The following is an 18,840-nucleotide window of genomic DNA, read 5'->3' as shown; positions in this document are numbered from 1 at the left end:
GTGATACAGCAAATCTGTACTTTGTGCTCAGCTTGGTTGTCTCAATTATAATCAAGGAAGCAAACCTTTTGGAAAAAAACTGTCCAGTGTCATCAGCCATCCTGACAAGAAACACGAGCTTCATGATGGCACAGATTCAGATCACTTCCTTTCATCACTAGTCAGTGAGAGAGTTCAAGGATATTTCATCATTTCCGTGCTCAGAATCCAACAGGGCATGTTGAAATTGAAGAGCACCCCATTACACAAAATTCCTAAAACTTGCTTAAAAAGTTCCCTGCAGCAAAAACCAAATCATCAACTATATGTCAGCAAAACACCATCCATCCAGAACATCTGAAGGAAAGACTCACTGTTAGCCCTCTCCCAGACAAGGCCAGACCAGCTACCAAACTCACCTTCGAAGTTCCAATGCATTTGCTCCTTATAGCTCAGTCCTGAAAAAGAAACAAGTATCAGCTGACTACCACCAGCAATTTGACCACATATGCAGTGATCTTCATACACCCAGTCAGTTAGAGCTAATATCAGACCGTCTTCATTGTCAACTCAGGCCTGAAGCTGTCATCACAGGTACCCACAGTGAACATAAACAACGAGGGACACTCACCAAGCAACGACCACAATAGCTGTAAGTGCACAAAATGAGGTGCAGAAACTCAGGTCAAGTAGCATCCATAAGAAAGTAAAAGACTGTCAATGTTTTAGTCCCGAGCCCTTCTTCACCAAATCTAGTCAAGAAACCTGAGGGGAGAAAAAATTCTGAAAATTGGCATGTGAAGGGCATTCCAAAATAGATGGAACTACTCAGTCAAATCCTTCTCCTCCCAACTCAGACCCAATTTATGCATCGCTCAAGGGCATCAACAGTTCTTACCTACTCCAGGCTGGTCAATGCACATCTGGAACCAGCAAAAAAAGGAGAATCTATTAGAACTGTTGACCTGTGCATCCACCAGCTTGTTCCCCACCCAATGCATTAACTGAAGCAACCCAGTTCCAGACTGGATCACTGCAGAACAGAAATGGGCACAGAAAGCTTTCTGTTATTAATCCCATTTGTCCATTCTTCTGTGTCTTGTTTATTTAAGTGCACATCTGAACACCGAATATGGTGCAGAAGTCTTCAAGAGGTAAAGCTTTTATTTGCAAACAAAAGCTATGGCATTCAGAGAACTAGCCGCTAATCACCCTGGACATTACCACAACCCCTTGTACCTTTTTTGTAGCAGTATCTTGTCCCATTTATATTAAAATATCCAATCACTTTACACTTGCATTGTATTTCCCTCAGTCATGTTTCACAAGTATCTTCCAATCTCCAAGGGTGGAGGGAAAATGGGAGGGGTCTAGTTGATCCTCCAATTTACAGTCCTGGTTTGTCAGTGCACAAGACCATGAAGTCAGATGTTGGCACAGGCATGGGACTATAAAGTGAAATGGTTGGCTCCTGGGAAATCCCCATTAATACTGAGAGTGAAAGTGCTCTGCAAAGCTATCTCCCAGTCTGTTACCAGTCTCTCTGATGTAGGGAAGGCAACAACATAACACCATGACTTCCGCAGATTAACAAGAGAGTTTTTGCTTTAATTGGAAGGATGATGGAAGGCAGAGGGGAAGATGTGCCTGATGGTGAGATCATGTTGGAGGCAATCTATTAGAGAATATTTTGGATGTGGCAGCAAGGATAGTAGTGGCAAAGGGAGCCAGGGTAGATGTGGGGGAGATGCAGGCAAGGGCTGCCTGATGGTGCAAGAGGAAGCACATATCAAATGATCTGGAAGACTTCATCTTTGGAGCAGATGCAACAGACTCAGACACCACCATCTTCTCTGGCTACGCAATCATTTGGTAAAACAGCTCTCCTAAATCCCCTTCAACTTAAACCTCTGCTTCACTTCACAAGCAGTGGCGTCAAACCCTGGTGATTTGTTGTTTAGGCAATTGAACACATCCTCTGCTGGGAATAACCTCCACTTGTGCTCAGCTCATGCAATTTCTACATTAACCAACTCAATGCAAGAAACTGCTATAACTCACCCTGCATCTTCTGATCTTGCAGCAAACTCCTCATCCTGTTAAAAGACCATGCAGTTATTGACAAGTAAGTTCACAATCATCTACAATCAAACATGTTCAGAGCAGTGAAACCTCAGGTGAAATGGAACAAATGAGTGGAATCAGTTCTGATCATATGGCAGAATCATCTTCATCACAGGTTTCACACAAGGATCCTCTCCTACATTCACTGGAAGCTGATCCCATTTACAGGCTGCAAGAGATAAGACAGCAGCCCTCATCTCCCCTACCAACTCAAGTGGGGATCCAACAATCAGATACAAAAGCAGACTTAGGAGCCATTTAGGATAGGAAGAGGGTGCAGACATCTGAATATTAGATAAAATTTCAAATCTATACAAGCTATTATCCCGATCTCAGATCATTTGCTTTTACATCAGTAAATCTTTACAATTATTCACCACGCATTCAGACCATCTAATATATTCAAGGTTAAGATCACTAATCGATTCCAACCCCACCAAAGCTCTTTAGACATCAGCAAAATCTTTGATATCCAGAATTCAAGCAACCAGCAACAAAAAGGAAGTAATTTTTAAAAATAATTTAAATTCTAAAAGTTAATGTTCTCCAAAGCAACACACAACCCCTTTGTGAAGATGGGAGCAAACATTCAACCAGCAGAGCACAGTATGAATAAAAATTATGCAAGTAAAATGGCAGCACCCCAGGATGAAGAGTTGGCCAATGCCACTTACTGCTGGGGCAACTCAACCAAGTGCCCAGTAATTTTTAAAATATTATTAAGGGTATTAATAAGACTAGCCAAACTTAGGGGAGGGGGGGTTAATTATGACAGCAGCACAATAGTGCAACACTGTTTCAACACCAGCAACCAGGTTCAGAATTAAATTTTGAAAGTTACAGGAATTACCTGATTAAAGTGAATTTTATACAATCATGGACTACAAAACTGATTTTTTTTTTCAAATTTCATGCCCCACGTTGGGTCATTAAATAAGGACTGGGGTTCGAATCCTACACCCTCTGTAAGAAGTTTGTACATTCTCTGCATATTTACATTGTTTTCCTGGGGCGCCAGTTACCTCCCAGCTTTTGAAATGTACTGGGGGTTGAGGTTAATCAGGCAGCAAACTCATGGCCGAAATGGCATGTTACTGTGCTGTACAGGTAGTCCTCAACTTCCAACCTACACATACACCAAATTTTTTCTTTTAATTATTAAAACTACTGTACAAGTACATATTGTTGTATACAGCAGTACTCACCCTCCCCGGAGACAATCCAAAGTCTTTAGACCAACCCCAAGTTATAACCAATCCTTCAGGCCCATTACGGCTACCTGTATGCCTAAATTTAAGTTTTGCACCACCTTTGGCTTTTAAACTATTTTTTCCCTCAATGCAAGTGTGTGCAATAGTTAGGCATTGCAAATGTCTCAGGAAACCAGAAAATTCACACATCTGGTATCCACAATCCCCGTAAGGTACAGACTGCCAGGAATTTTACCGTATCACATGGTTAAAAAAAACAAACCCAGCAATCTAATAGAGGCTTGAAACACCCATCTCCTGGGAGGAATACATTTCAGTTCTAGAACTATGACATACACCAAAAATTGGGTGAGCATGCAGTTAAAATTAAAACTCCACCATCTGTGGGCCAGAGGAGGAACAGCCCAAGGGTAGGAAATATCATACAATGCAACTTGTTGAACATTGTCAGATATAATGCAAAATCACCACCAAAACTATAGACTGTCTTCAGGCAGAAAAATCAAACTCCAATGCAACCCAAAGTTTGGGGGGGGGGGGGGGGTCCTCCCAGAGGAATGCTGTTTAGTTTAACTACTGGTGCATGAATATCAAGAGCTCATAAGTAACCATCCCAAATATAATAAAATGGACAGAGATTAAATTGGCAATTACTTGCAGCAATATGCATTTCAGGCTCATCACTCCATAACACCAAGATACCACATATTCAATCTTGAAGATTGTTTAGCTACTGTTCCAGCTTGGTGATAAATATGCAGATAACAAATCCACTCACCTATCTTTAGCCATGCCTTCAGATTAATAATTCAAGCACCTAGAAGAAAAGTTCACGTCAAACCATGCAGTGGATTGAAACAAAACCAATGGGTTCATTCTTGAACAGATTTAATTGCCCACATGGGCATACAAGTTACCTACACAATTACATTTTCTCAACATTAGAATGGGCCAAATTAATACTGATCAACATCTGCTGGATTGATTTTTTATGTCCGTCCCTGTAATCTCCAGTCCACTCTTATTCTGATATTTTGACTGCGACCTGCTGTTACAAGCTGAGGAATACCTCATCTACTGTCTGGACACAATGCAGTGTGAAAGATACAATATGGTGATTCCCTACTTAACTCTTTAGACTCCGGCCATGTTTAACCTTTCATAATACATACTCCGGACTGTGTCCACGGGCATGACCAGTGTGAACCAGCGGGTAGTTGGGACGGAGTATATGCCCTTCTTGTAGTCCCTGAAAACACGGGCACGGAGTCAAAAGGTTAAAATGACCCACTTTCTATGTATGCCTTTTGGGACTTGCTTCATTCTCTCCACTCCACCCCACCCCATCCCATTCCCCCTCCCCCCATCTAGTCAGCCATATTTACACATTTATCTTAACTGCCCTATTATATCACCCACGTGCTGCAGCACCCAAACCTGCCCGTTCAGGACCCAGCCGGACAGTGGAGCCATTACCTGGGCCGTTTCGCCTCGCCGTGCTCGAAGGTCGGACGGGAGCAGCGCCTAGAATATGAAGGAAAGAATCGGTGAGAGGTCCGAAGTCGAACCGCGCCTCAACCCGAGCTGCCCTTGGCCCTCTCAGCATGTTGGATCCTCATCACAGACACTCGGATGTCCCTACCAACATAACCTCATCACCGAGACGAACCGCACAACAAACCACCACCCTCGAACTCACCTTCAATAGTAATGAGGACGAATAACCGGCGTGCCAGACTTATATAGCACACCCCGCGTGCAGCCTCATGGGATCTTTGAAGGAGATTGGATCCCGGTGACAAGAGAGACTGCCGATTGGACGAAACGTCCGTCAATCCATTTCCCCAATTGTCATTCTGATCCCATTGGTCAGATTGGCCGTTGAACTATCCGTTTCGATTTATTTTTGAAAGAAAACAGCGTCTTCACGATCACATGGGTCGTTGGGGTTTCCGAGCGTCCAGACCAGGGGTGCATTGGCGCATGCTCGTTCGAAAGAACAAGTTAATTTCTCCCCACGTGGTAAGCTTGCTCTCCTGATTACCCTCTTCCAGCAAAACCTTTCTTATGAGAGCAAAACTAAACAAAACCACAGCTGCAATCTCCCTTTGAGAGATAATAGAATATAGGAAGTAAAGCTGGAATGAATGAAATAAGGAAGACTAGACTAGAGGAAGTTAAGTAAGTGCTGAGTAGGGATGAATTCCGATAAGAGTGTGAGGAAGGGTTACGCAAGTATAATAGAATAAGGGTCTTATAGTGATAGAAAGAATTAGCAAGTTCTGCAGAATTAGTAAGTCCTGGGGGTTGAGATGTGTGAATAAGGACAATGACATGATGGCATCCAGACAGGATACCCCATGGTCTTCCAAGTTTATAGAAACTGCACGTAGGCAGACAGAATTACCAAATGCCAAACCAATCCAGGAGGCAGAAGAATGTTAGGGGGGGAAGGGTACCTCTACACTGAAATGAATTGTATAAAAGTTGGGTGAGTCCCAGTATGTGTGTGTGTGTGTTCCCATGGTAAGGGGAAGCACCCAACTTTGCACTGTTGTACAATAAATGTTCTTTGTTCTCAATTTTTGTCTCGAGCAAATTCTGTGAAGGTACTTCTGTTTCTCACAATGGCTGATTCAGCTGGACTCCCGGACGACGGGTGACTGGTCAGTGGACGAAACGAGTGATATCTGAGAAGAGGCATTGAGAACAAACGATGGGAGAACGTTAAGGAAGCGCGCTAGGAGTAGCTACTGGATCCCGGCCAGAGGAATTTTGTTTACCTGCTAGTATGGGAGGAGTAAGTAGCAAGGGAATCAGTCCTAAAGAAGGACGGGAAGATCAGATACCTAAACATAGTCCGTTAGGCTTAATGTTATCTGATTGGGGTGCGGGGAAAACCCGTGGGAAAGATAAACAGACCATGGTCAGGTATTGCTGTCAGGAATGGGTTAAGAATCCGATAAAAGGGAGTTCGGTATATTGGCCAAAGTTCGGATCCGACGAGGACTGGATGTGTCAGGCATTGAACATCTGGCTCTACCAAAATCAAGGAGGTAATACCGAGAGCAGAGAATATGCAGCCTGTTGGCTCAGTGGATCGTTTGATCAAATGATTTTGAGTGAAAAGGAATGTGAGAACAAGAAGGATGAGGAACCTTCTGCCCCTGAAGTACAAGGATGGGATGTGTTACATTCCCTTCCTCCACCTTATGTTCCCCCTGTGCCAGCTCCTATCTCCCCCCTCTCACCTACGCTTTACCCTTCTTTACCTTCCCCTCCTCCTCCACAGTTAGAGAAAGAAGAAGTAGGGGTGGTATGATGACCTGCTCACAGAGTACAAGATTACCGCCTCAATTGACACGAGAGGGAGGAGACTTTGATTATGAGGGTCATTCAGAACAGTGTGAGACCCTTCAGGAGGGAAGGGCAGAACCCTTTGATTTGTCTCCCGGAGGGCAGGAACCTAAACATCATAGAGGAGGGGATAAGCCAGAAATTAACTGGATGAGACCTTTACGAGAGATTCCCTTGGGAGGGGATGTGGGGGGGAGGTCTCGGGTTCGTAAATGTGCCTCTGACTAGTAAGGAGGTGCGCAATTTTAAGAAGGAAATTACCTCCGGAAACACCAAGGGGGACCAGAGGCAATACCTGGGGAACTTAAATTCCCCCTGGTAAACCCGAATTGGGATAAGAATACTAATAATGGTCGCACACGAATGGAGAGTATAGGATTAATCTAATAAAAGGAATGAAGGAGTCTGTTCCAAAAGGACAGAACTTTAAGAAGGCATTTGAGGTTCCCCAAGGTCCCGAGGAGACCCCCTCTGCATTTCCGAATAGATTGCATGCGGCCATACAGCAATATGGGGGGTTGGATATAGAATCCCCAGCAGGTGAACAGTTGGTATTGATGGGCTTTGTTACTAATTCAGCCCCAGATATCAGGAAGAAATTACAAAAGACAGAGAATTGGCATGAACAGGGAATAACACAGCTTTTACAGATCGCACAAAGGGCATACGTCCAGAGGTCTGAAGATAAACAGAAAGGAAAGGCTAAGATTTTGATGCGGCAGTCAAGGAAGTTGTGGAGGGATAGCAGGGAAATGTTAGGACCTGTGTGCCAGCTCCTGGATGTTGGGAGGAGTGCCGGGAGTGGGGAAGTAGAGACCAGAGCAGAGGCAGGGGTAGAGGAGAATTCCGGGGACAACGACCATTCCCGGGACCCCGTGGAGACCCTGGTAGAAATTGGGAAACAGGAGCATTAGTTTGCTATTATTGTAAAAGGGAGGGACACTTTAAGAGGGAATGCCCATTGCGAGCCAGGGACACGTGATCTTACGCATTGATGGAGGCAGATTATGAATGGGGGGGTCACGGTTCTCAGTCAGTACACACCGTGGGTCTGCATGGAGAACCATTGGTAAATTTAAGCATAGGACCCCACAGTGACAAGATGACTTTTCTAGTCGATTCTGGGGAAGCCCGGTCTAGTATTTTACAACGGCCCGAGGGTGTTAAAACAGAAGGGACAGTGATGATTTCGGGAATGGGAGGAAGAGATTTTACGGTCCCTATACTAAAGAATGTAAGGATACAAATGGGAGAAAAGATAATAACAGAGGATATTTTACTAGTTTCCCAAGCTGGAGTTTGCTTGTTGGGACGGGATTTACAGGACCAATTGGCTATCGGTACCAGACCACAGGGATCAGGTATCAGGGTTCAATTTTATGTTCTAACAGAGGAGGATCGGGAACTAATGAATCCTAGAGTATGGGCAAAAAGAGGCAATAGAGGAGGGTTAGATGTTCCTCCCATGCAAGTTATTTTAAAAGACCCTGACCAAGTAATTAGACGAAAACAGTATCCAATTCCTATGGCTGGCCGAAAGGGGCTGCAGCCAGTAATTGACCAGTTAGTGAAAGATGGTATACTCGAACCTTGTATGTCACCTTTTAATACCCCAATTTTACCTGTCCAAAAACCAGACTGTCCTCGATTAGTGCAGGATTTGAGGGAGTTAAACAAAATTATTCTCACCCGTTACCCGGTTGTACCTAACCCCTATACGTTAATGGGTAAAATTGATCCCCATAGTAAGTGGTTTAGTGTAATTGACCTCAAAGATGCCTTCTGGACCTGTCCGTTGGCAATAGACAGTAGGGACATGTTTGCATTTGAGTGGGAGAATCCTTTTACAGGACGGAAAAATCAATACTGGTGAACAGTCCTTCCCCAGGGTTTTACAGAATCACCAAATTTGTTTGGCCAAGTTTTAGAACAGGTACTAGATGAGGCCCCTCGGAGAGAGGATTGTCAATTAATACAATATGTTGATGATTTATTAATCATGGGAATAACGTATGATGTGGTTAAACAATACACTTGAATTTTTAATTTTCTAGGGAATAAGGGTCTTAGAGTGAGCGAATCAAAGTTACAATTTGTTCAATCTGAAGTTAAATACTTAGGTCATCTGGTTAGTCAAGGAATTAGGAAGATAAGTCCAGAGAGAACACGCGGTATTCTGCAGATCCCGCCTCCAAAGAGTGCTCAAGAACTTAGGAAATTCCTTGGTTTAGTGGGATACTGTAGAATTTGGATTGAGAATTATTCAAACAAAGGAAAACACAAAGGCACAAAAGGAGGAGTCACGTGATGGAGTAGTGGCCGGACGTTGAACTCCAGCCCTCTCCAGAAAAGTCGGAAAAAAACAAAGGAAAACACAGAGAATTATTCTAGCCTGGTCAAATTTCTTTATGATAAACTTGCAACTCTAGGGGGCGAAACTGTTGTCTGGATGGAGGAGGAGATTAAAGATTTTACCTTGTTGAAACAGCATCTTATTAGTGCCCCAGTTTTGGCTTTACCCGACCTAAATAAGCCATTTGACCTATATACCAATGTGAAAGATGGTGTGGCCATGGGAGTATTAACGCAAGAGAGGGCAGGCTTTAGACAACCAGTTGCCTTTCTGTCAAAAATTTTAGATCCTGTTTGTCATGGTTGGCCAGAATGTGTGCAAGCAATTGCAGCCACTGCTATTTTAGTCGAGGAAGGACGAAAGATTACGTTTGGTGCCCCGATGATAGTTCACACCCCTCACACAGTCCGCACCATTCTCTTACAACATGCCGGAAGGTGGCTTACTGATTCTAGAATTTTAAAGTATGAAGCGATTCTTATGGATAGGGATGATTTGTCACTGATTATAAACAAAGAACAGAATCCAGCCGCCTTCTTGGTTTCTCCAGATTCTGATACTGTCCCCAATGATTTAGAGTATGTATGTTTAGAAGTAATAGATTTACAGACATAAATTAGAGATAATTTAAGTGATGAACCTTTACGGGAAGGTAAAATATGGTTTATTGATGGATCTTCCTGCTGCATTGACGGCATTCAATATAGCAGGCATAGTGTAGTGGATGGGAATGAAGGAGTTGTGATTGAAGCCGGTCGTCTTCCTGGTCATTGGTCAGCACAATCCTGTGAATTATATGCCCTCTGTAGAGCTCTCCAGGGTTTAGAGGGAAAGGTGGGCACAATCTATACCGACTCAAAGTATGCTTTTGGTGTAGTGCACACCTTTAGAAAGATTTGTAAAGAGCGGGGAATGATAACTGGGAAAGGACAAAAGTTGATCCATGAAAACTTAATTGTTCAATCCTTAGATGCTGTTATGTTACCTGAGGAGATAGCTGTAGTTCATGTACGGGGCCATCAAATTATTGACAGTCCTGAAGCACAGGGGAACAGACGGGCAGATGAAGCTGCCAAACAGACTGCACTCACAGAAAAATTAGACATGCAGCTGTTACTCACCACCCCACATGAGGTTCAAAAGACTCCCATCTTTTCACAGGAAGAGGAGGTTTATATGAAAGACCAGGGAATGCGTCAAACTGCCGATGGGTTGTGGTGGACGGCAGAGGGACGCCAAGTACTGAACAAAGCCTTGGCTCGTCAGATTATTGATCAGCTCCACCAGCAGATGCATTGGGGAACACAAGCACTTGTTGATGCTTTTGTACGGTCCTTTAATTGCTCGGGAATATACACCATAGCTAAGCAAAGTACTCGGGGGTGCCCAATCGGAATTACCTAAGATAAGGGTTTATAAATACCTCCTGGTGATGGTGGATCATTTTACTCAATGGGTTGAGGCTTTTCCAACCCCTAATGATCGTGCTAGCACCGTTATCCAGATATTACTAGAGTCTGTTATTCCGCGTTATGGCATTATTCAAACCATTGACTCAGATCGAGGCACACATTTTACCTCTCAGGTACTCCAGGGTGTGTGTAAAATCCTGGGAATAGATTGGCAGTTACATACCCCATGGCACCCTGTCAGACTCTGGCTTTACCCTACCCTTAATTTAGTCTATGTGTCGTCTGAGTCCAGCGTGTTCGTTAAATGAAGTGATAGCAGAAGGTATTCGGTTCAACAATCAGTTTATTACACAGCACAAGAATAAAGCTTAACAGAGCTCTGGTTCAGTCGTTAGTTCATAGGTCACCTGCACAGTGAGCTATTCCCCAAGACTGACCTCTACTGTCCAGTCTCTACAGTTTATAGAGCTCAACCTTATCATACAGAACAAAAGTTGGCTTCCTTTGCTAGATTTCTTACATAAGATTTATCACAAGTAATTTCCTGCTCTGCAGATATCTGGGGTGTAGAGCTCCCATCTTAATCCTCAAGGCCAGAATATCCTGTTGTTTTGATCAGAAATCAATTCATACCCAGATATTTCTAATTATTTCTTTGTTCTCATCTGGCCATATTCTTCTGTTCCACTCAACACCTCCTTCTGTCTTAGCCTTCTTACTGAGTTAGTTTCCATTCTCTTTGTTTCTGACAGTCTCTGTTAGGATTCTCTTTGTTCTTGTCTGGCCATCGTCTCCTCTGCTAAGCAACACCTTTTGCCTTAACATTCCTACTAAATTGTTTCATACATATCCTCTCTTTTGTATTTGGGGACCAGACAATTCTAAACCTACTGTAATCAGCCAACTTTGCTATATACTGTTGCTGCCCCTTACTTACATTACTCTTTCCCTTCACCATGAGGTAAATATTAAACTGTTACATAGTACTGGATTCATGTATACAAACTGAATAGTACATAAGCATATATTCTACATATTTTCTATCATTAATTAACCCCTATATTCCAACAACCCCCAGAGTTCAGGCTGTGTTGAACGGATGAATCAGACCCTGAAAAATCAACTCACTCGACTTCATGAGGAAACTGGCCTCTCCTGGATTAAATGCTTTAATCAGGACTCGCAGAACTCCTCGTAAGGACCTTGCTGTCTCACCATATGAAATGATGTTTGGTCTTCCTTACATGGGATTCCACACTGATACCCCTACCCCTGAGGCTAATGACCAGTACATATCTAAATATTTACAGGGACTTTCTACTTCTCTATATGACTTAAGACAGACGGGTTTATTAGCTCAAAACCCACCCCTGGACTATCCTATTCATTCTATTACACCTGGTGATTGGGTATATGTAAAAGCGTGGCAAGATCATAAACTAAAACCGATATGGGACGGCCCTTATTGTGTACTTCTGATTACAGACACTGCAGTGCGAACAAAAGAAAAGGGGTGGACTCACATACAACGCATTAAACAAGCTAATCCACGGACTAAAGACGTTGATAATATACCCTCCACCGAGCATGCAGTCTCGCATCCTTCTGGTCTGAAAGTTGCGCTACGCCTGGAAAAAGTGCTGTAATGTTATTTTCATTATTTGCTGTATTGTTTTTCTGCTGGTTCCCAGTTTTTGGGAAACCACCCAATTGTACACAATGTATTAAGTCCTCCTGGAATGGGGGCAGCAGAGGTGATAATTACTTTGAGGAATGGACAAATTTACCTTTAGAATGCAGACAAGGCACAGGTATAGAGTGTATTCATAGTGGGGTACCTTATTTAATATGGTTTAATTTAGGATCCCAACGTGGACCAGGGAAACAGAACTGCCCTAGGGGAGTGGATTGGGTTTGCGTCCCGGCCTCTACAGGTATTAAAAAGATGAGTGCTAAAAATATGGTACAAAGAAGATGGTGGGAAAATGATAGGCAGAATATTAGTCAGGGCTATACCTGGAGTAGGGATAAAGGGGGTATATATGCTAAAGCTCGCAGACAAGCTGCTACTCACAGGTTAGGTAACAATAAACGCCCCCCCCCAACTTGGCATCTTGTAAGTCATCCTTTGGGTCACGAATACATTCGGAAGGCTAAAGGCCATCACTATAAAGGGGATTCCAGTTGTAAACGGCTCAAGCTGCTCCAGAATACCACAGCTGTTTGGCATTTAAACCGTTTAAGCAGACTCCAGGCAGTTTTGGAGATTATCACCAAACAGACAGTGACGGCCTTGGAATTATTGGCTGAAGAACAACGACAGATACGAGCTACAACTTATTAAAACTGCCTGGCTCTTGATTACTTGTTGGCTGCTGAGGGCGGCATTTTTGGAAGATCGATTGATGACAATGGTCAGGCGGTTGAACTTTTTGCTGGTGACTGGAGGTGGATACACACAGCCCTTATAGCAGTTGGACTCATTATTTTAGCCATCATGATACTTCCCTGCCTAATGACTTGTGTGCAGTGTTTAATTCAACGGACCCTTCGTCAGATCACTACAACCCAAAGGATGTATGTTTCCCAAACTCCGTCTGATGATGCTGAGATTGCAGTTCGTTTGCAGACTCGCTGGGAAAAAGACCAAGTTTCCAGTGGAGAAGTTACTAAGCGTAGCTAAAGAAAAAGTGTGGATTGTGAGAGATAATAGAATATAGGAAGTAAAGCTAGTATGAATGAAATAATAGTCTAGACTAGAGGAAGTTAAGTAAGTGCTGAGTAGGGATGAATTCCGATAAGAGTGTTGTGAGGAAGGGTTACGCAAAATAGAATGAAGGTCTTATCGTGATAGAAAGAATTAGCAAGTTCTGCATATATAGTAAGTCCTGGGGGTTGAGATGTGTGAATAAGTACAAAGGCAGATTCATGAATAAGGACAATGACAAGATGGGACCCAGATAGGATACCCCATGGTCTTTTAAGTTTACAGAAACTGCACATAGGTAGACAGAATTACCAAATGCCAAACCAATCCAGGAGGCAGAAGAATGTTGGGGGGGGGGGGAGGGTACCTCTTTTCTTTCTTTGGCTTGGCTTCGCGGATGAAGATTTAATGGAGGGGTCATGTCCATGTCAGCTGCAGGCTCATTTGTGGCTGACAAGTCCGATGCGGGACAGGCAGACACAGTTGCAGCGGTTGCAAGGAAAAATTGGTAGGTTGGGTGTTGGGTTTTTCCTCCTTTGTCTTTTGTCAGTGAGGTGGGCTCTGCGGTCTTCTTCAAAGGAGGTTGTTGCCCGCCGAACTGTGAGGCGCCAAGATGCACGGTTTGAGGCGATATCAGCCCACTGGCGGTGGTCAGTGTGGCAGGCACCAAGAGATTTCTTTAAGCAGTCCTTGTACCTCTTCTTTGGTGCACCTCTGTCTCGGTGGCCAGTGGAGAGCTCGCCATATAACACCATCTTGGGAAGGCGATGGTCCTCCATTCTGGAGACGTGACCTACCCAGCGCAGTTGGATCTTCAGCAGCGTAGATTCAATGCTGTCGGCCTCTGCCATCTCGAGTACTTCGATGTTGGTGATGAAGTCACTCCAATGAATGTTGAGGATGGAGCGGAGACAACGCTGGTGGAAGCGTTCTAGGAGCCGTAGGTGATGCTGGTAGAGGACCCATGATTCGGAGCCGAACAGGAGTGTGGGTATGACAACAGCTCTGTATACGCTAATCTTTGTGAGGTTTTTCAGTTGGTTGTTTTTCCAGACTCTTTTGTGTAGTCTTCCAAAGGCGCAATTTGCCTTGGCGAGTCTGTTGTCTATCTCGTTGTTGATCCTTGCATCTGATGAAATGGTGCAGTCGAGGTAGGTAAACTGGCTGACTGTTTTGAATTCAGTGTGCCCAATGGAGATGTGGGGGGGCTGGTGGTCATGGTGGGGAGCTGGCTGATGGAGGATCTCAGTTTTCTTCAGGCTGACTTCCAGGCCAAACATTTTGGCAGTTTCCGCAAAACAGGACGTCAAGCACTGAAGAGCTGGCTCTGAATGGGCAACTAAAGCGGCATCATCTGCAAAGAGTAGTTCATGGACAAGTTTCTCTTGTGTCTTGGTGTGAGCTTGCAGGCGCCTCAGATTGAAGAGACTGCCATCCGTGCGGTGCCGGATGTAAACAGCGTCTTCATTGTTGAGGTCTTTCATGGCTTGTTTCAGCATCATGCTGAAGAAGATTGAAAAGAGGGTTGGTGCTAGAACGCTGCCTTGCTTCACGCCATTGTTAATGGAGAAGGGTTCAGAGAGCTCATTGCTGTATCTGACCCGACCATGTTGGTTTTCGTGCAGTTGGATAACCATGTTGAGGAACTTTGGGGGGCATCCGAGGCGCTCTGGTATCTGCCAAAGCTCTTTCCAGGAGGCAGAAGAATGTTGGGGGGGGGAGGGTACCTCTACACTGAAATGAACTGTATAAAAGTTAGGTGTGTGTATTCCCAGGGTAAGGGGAAGCACCCAACTTTGCACTGTTGTACAATAAATGTTCTTTGTTCTCAATTTTTGTCTCGAGCGAAATCTGTGAAGGTACTTCTGTTTCTCACATCCCTAAAGAATCACAATAACATTCCTCACTCATGCTCAAATCTCATAATTAATCATTGGTATTCACTCTTAAGAAGGACATATAAAGCTTTGATCATTTCACAAAATCCTTTTCTGCTGTTTCAGTGGGTCATCCATGCTGCTGTCATAATTAAGGCCCCCCCCCCCCTCCCCGCCAGATTTCAAATAAAGCCTTAATACTAATAAAGGTAAAGACTCTTAGTCATTCGGCCTGTCCTTGTCCATCATTTTAGCAGACTTTAAAGTTTTACATTTTTCCCCCTCAGTCAAATGATTGAAATAAATCATGTGGATTTGGTGCAAGAGCCCATCCCTGCAGCAGCAACAGCCTGCAAACCGGAGAGAAAAACGGCGACGCTGCTGCGGACATGTGGGGAGCGGGGACACTGCTTTCCTCCGCAGGGTTCTTCTACTGCCCAGACCAACTGCCGACGATTCCGTAGACGCGAGGCAAGAAACTCATGCACACTGCAGTCAAAGGACTTGCACCAGCCTGTGGACTGCTGGAGATTCGTTGCTTTCAAGCTGCCTTGTAAAATGGGGTTAACTGAGCAATAGTGACCCACTCAAAGCAACTTGAAAGGGTCCGACCCGGTCAGCGTCGTCTAAAGGCAACCGGATCCCTGCTTGGAGGTCGTCAGGGAACCCAGTTAAACTTACCCGGGACGTGTCAACCGGCGGCTTGAACAGCAAAATGGCCGACCCGGTTACCCCGGCTGAAGTGTCTATGGTGATCGGGGGAGAGAGGGGTTGCTGCCAGGGCCAAGGGTGGGTAGAGATCACTGCCGCGAGAGGGAGAGAAGAGGGGTTGCTGCTGCAGGGACGAGGGGTCGGCTGGCACGAGGTGGGAGGGAAGTGCGATTAACGTTGGGAGGGAGACTGACAGCTGATTGGGGGGGGGAGATGGGGAGACTAGTTTGCGTGGCGTGTTATCACGGGGGCAGGATCCCCCTTAAATCGCCGGTTTGGCCATTTACTGGGGCTATCTCCCCTCATCTTAAAAGATACTGGAGGCACCTTTGCTCCACTAATTGCACCTGGGTCCCAGGAGGGCGACCTGGGTGCTGCAGCTTAAAAGCACCTACTGACTAAAGGGATCCAGGTATCGGACCCAGGATGCAAGATGGTGCTGAGAGCCTGAAGGAGTCCTGATTGTGTTGGAGGTTCAGATCTGGAACTTAGGTTGCCAATGGTTTGGACTGGAGTCTGCAGGAGCGCTAGAGGCCAATCCACGAACACTCAATAACTCTGCGGGGCTCTCTTTTGCTTCTTATTCGCTACAGACTATAAAGTAAATTTGTGTTATATTACACCTGTTTTATTACATGACAAAGGAATCATTAAAGATTTGTGCATTCCCACTTGATTCAAGATTCTTTTATGTCATGTAATAGCACAGAACATGTAATATACGAAATTGCCTTCTGCCTGCCATAAGGGAGATAAAGAGTTGCCATTAGTGTTGCCTGACACCCTTTACAGTAGGAGAGAAAGAGAAGCAAAATAGAGACACTTCAGACTCACTGAGTGTCTGCGGATTCGCCTCCAGCGCTCCTGCAGCTTTTGCAGCCACACAGACTCCAAACCATCAACAACCAGAAATCGAGATCCAAACCAATGACACAATCAGAAAAATTCAGCACCCAATGCCCTTTGGGAGCTCTTGCCCTCAACACCCTATCAAAACCCACAGCAGGGGGCCCCCAACTGCAAATTGCCCACAGTCTGTGTGGGTCCCTCAGCCACTGAGTCAATTGCTTGTTTGCTGCCATGATCACCATCCTGTTGAGTCATCTCTGCTTCTCCTTTCCATTTGGCCTGACTCATCATGCTGACTCATTGCTTCTCCTTTTGGTTGTACCTTGCTCTACTACCTCCTCTGGCAGCTTGATCCTTTATATCAGGCACATGCTATGGGGAAAAAGTTATTTCTTTGGTCTCCTTTTAAATCTTTCCCCTTTCACCTTAACGCTCTGCCCTGTAAAATTCTTTCATGTTGCACTGAAACTTCTCCAAAGCCCCCGGACCACAAGATTAATCAACCCTTCCCCCCCAATCTAAAACATTGGACTTGTGCATATGATAATGACATCTCATTCTACTTGCCTGTTTCTCCTGCTCCTTGGGCAGACCCATCTTCTGTACCTGTGCTCCATGTAACTCAGCCTCATGGACACACTACAGTGACACCAGTCTGAAATCTGGATCTTGATACTTCCTGCTCGTGGCTGTCTTGAATGTGGGAGGCATCCTGGATTTCCCACATAGCCAAGGAGTTGCATTCGATGGCAGTAAGCAGTCATTTTATTTGAAAAACTAAAATACAACACCTCTCTCAGGACAACAGCTACCTAATGCAGGCCATAAAAAGTCTAAATTACAAGTCATTGATTTTACTATTATTTATTTTTACAAGATATCTCGCAACATCTCCTTCACAGTGTCTCTGCATTCCATATGTACCAAATACATTGCCTTTACACTTGAAGGTTATGATGGATGTGAGATATTGATAGGTGAAAGGTGTGATGGAAATGCAAAAGTAGCCAGGTATTCAAGGAGATACTTTAATACTTGGACAATGATTACAAGTAATGCGTACACTGCAGTAACCACCGATGCCTGTCACAGTAGGGGCTGTATTCTACGAGGAACAGCACAGCAAAAGGCCCTTCAGCTCATGATGTCTGCACTGAGCATGATGCCTAAATTAAACTAAATCTCTGCTTGCACAAAATTCAAATTATAAGAATTTATTGTAATATTCACAATCCTTCATGTTCCTGGGACTTCCCCTGGATCCAGCACACTGGGGCAGCCATGAAGAAAGCACATGCCTTTACTTTCCAAGAAGTTTGAGGAGATTTGGTGTGCCATCAAACTTGTAACTGAAAAGTAGTCTGACTGGCTGCATCATGGCCTGGTTTGGTAATTTGAGTGCCCAGGAATGCAGAACACTGCAAAAGGTAGCAGACAAAGCCAAATCCGCCACAGTCTCCGACCTCCTGTCCATTGAAGACATCTGTGAGATGCTGCCTCAAGAAGGCAGCCAACATCATAGAGGATCCCTATCATCCTGGTCACAACCTCTTCTCACTGCTACCTTTGGGAAGAAAGTTCAATGACTGATTCCAGCAATTATCAAGCTCTTGTTCGGGCAGAGAACTCAGCTTTTACCTGCCTGTTCTCCATAACCTTTAATTCCCCTATTCTTCAAAAATTTTAAATGCATTCAATGAGGCAGCCTCTACTGCTCCCTTGGGCAGAGAATTCCAAACATTCACTGTTCTCTGGGAGAAGCAGTTTCACCTTATCTCTCGCCTCCACATCCACGCCCCCAAACCTTGAGGGTATGTCCCCTAGTTCTAGGGAGAGACTGGAAAGGCTAGTTGCTGCAATCTGTGGAGCCTATAGCGCAGGAGAGGTTATAGCTATACGCAGGTTAGCTCAAAAACACGCTGTTCCCAGAAAGAACGACATAAACCCCAGTTGAGTGTGGTTAACACTGAGCTTTATTGGGCTCACAGCCCTGCTTTTATTCCCAAGCTGAGATGCGTGGTCAAAGCCCCCTCAGCGCTGATTGGTGCATTTGCAATCCGCTTTCCTTGATAGACAAGTTAGGCTCCTTTAGTTGTGGCCAATTGGAGAGCAGCGCTGTGGACCTTGTGCAGCCTGCTGGATCGTCGCATTTGTCCTTCATTTTGCAAGGCACTCTGAGGGGGCTTGTGTGGGGCCATCACAAGGTCTTTATCATGAAGGAGGCTGAGGGGTTAACCTCATAGAGCTTTATGGAGTCATG

General features: G+C 44.6%; 1 non-coding gene across 1 annotated transcript; it reads right to left on the bottom strand.

Annotated features, from left to right (window-relative positions):
* Positions 1-2,148: 2,148 nt before the first annotated feature.
* Positions 2,149-2,221, bottom strand: LOC138765621 (small nucleolar RNA SNORD47). Its single transcript, XR_011358608.1, has one exon. It is a non-coding gene; the product is annotated as a small nucleolar RNA SNORD47 (small nucleolar RNA).
* Between the last annotated feature and the right edge of the window lie 16,619 nt (positions 2,222-18,840).

This window comes from Narcine bancroftii, chromosome 5 (assembly GCF_036971445.1).
Source record: "Narcine bancroftii isolate sNarBan1 chromosome 5, sNarBan1.hap1, whole genome shotgun sequence".
Classification (NCBI taxonomy): domain Eukaryota; kingdom Metazoa; phylum Chordata; class Chondrichthyes; order Torpediniformes; family Narcinidae; genus Narcine; species Narcine bancroftii.
This window is presented reverse-complemented; position numbering and strand designations above follow the sequence as displayed.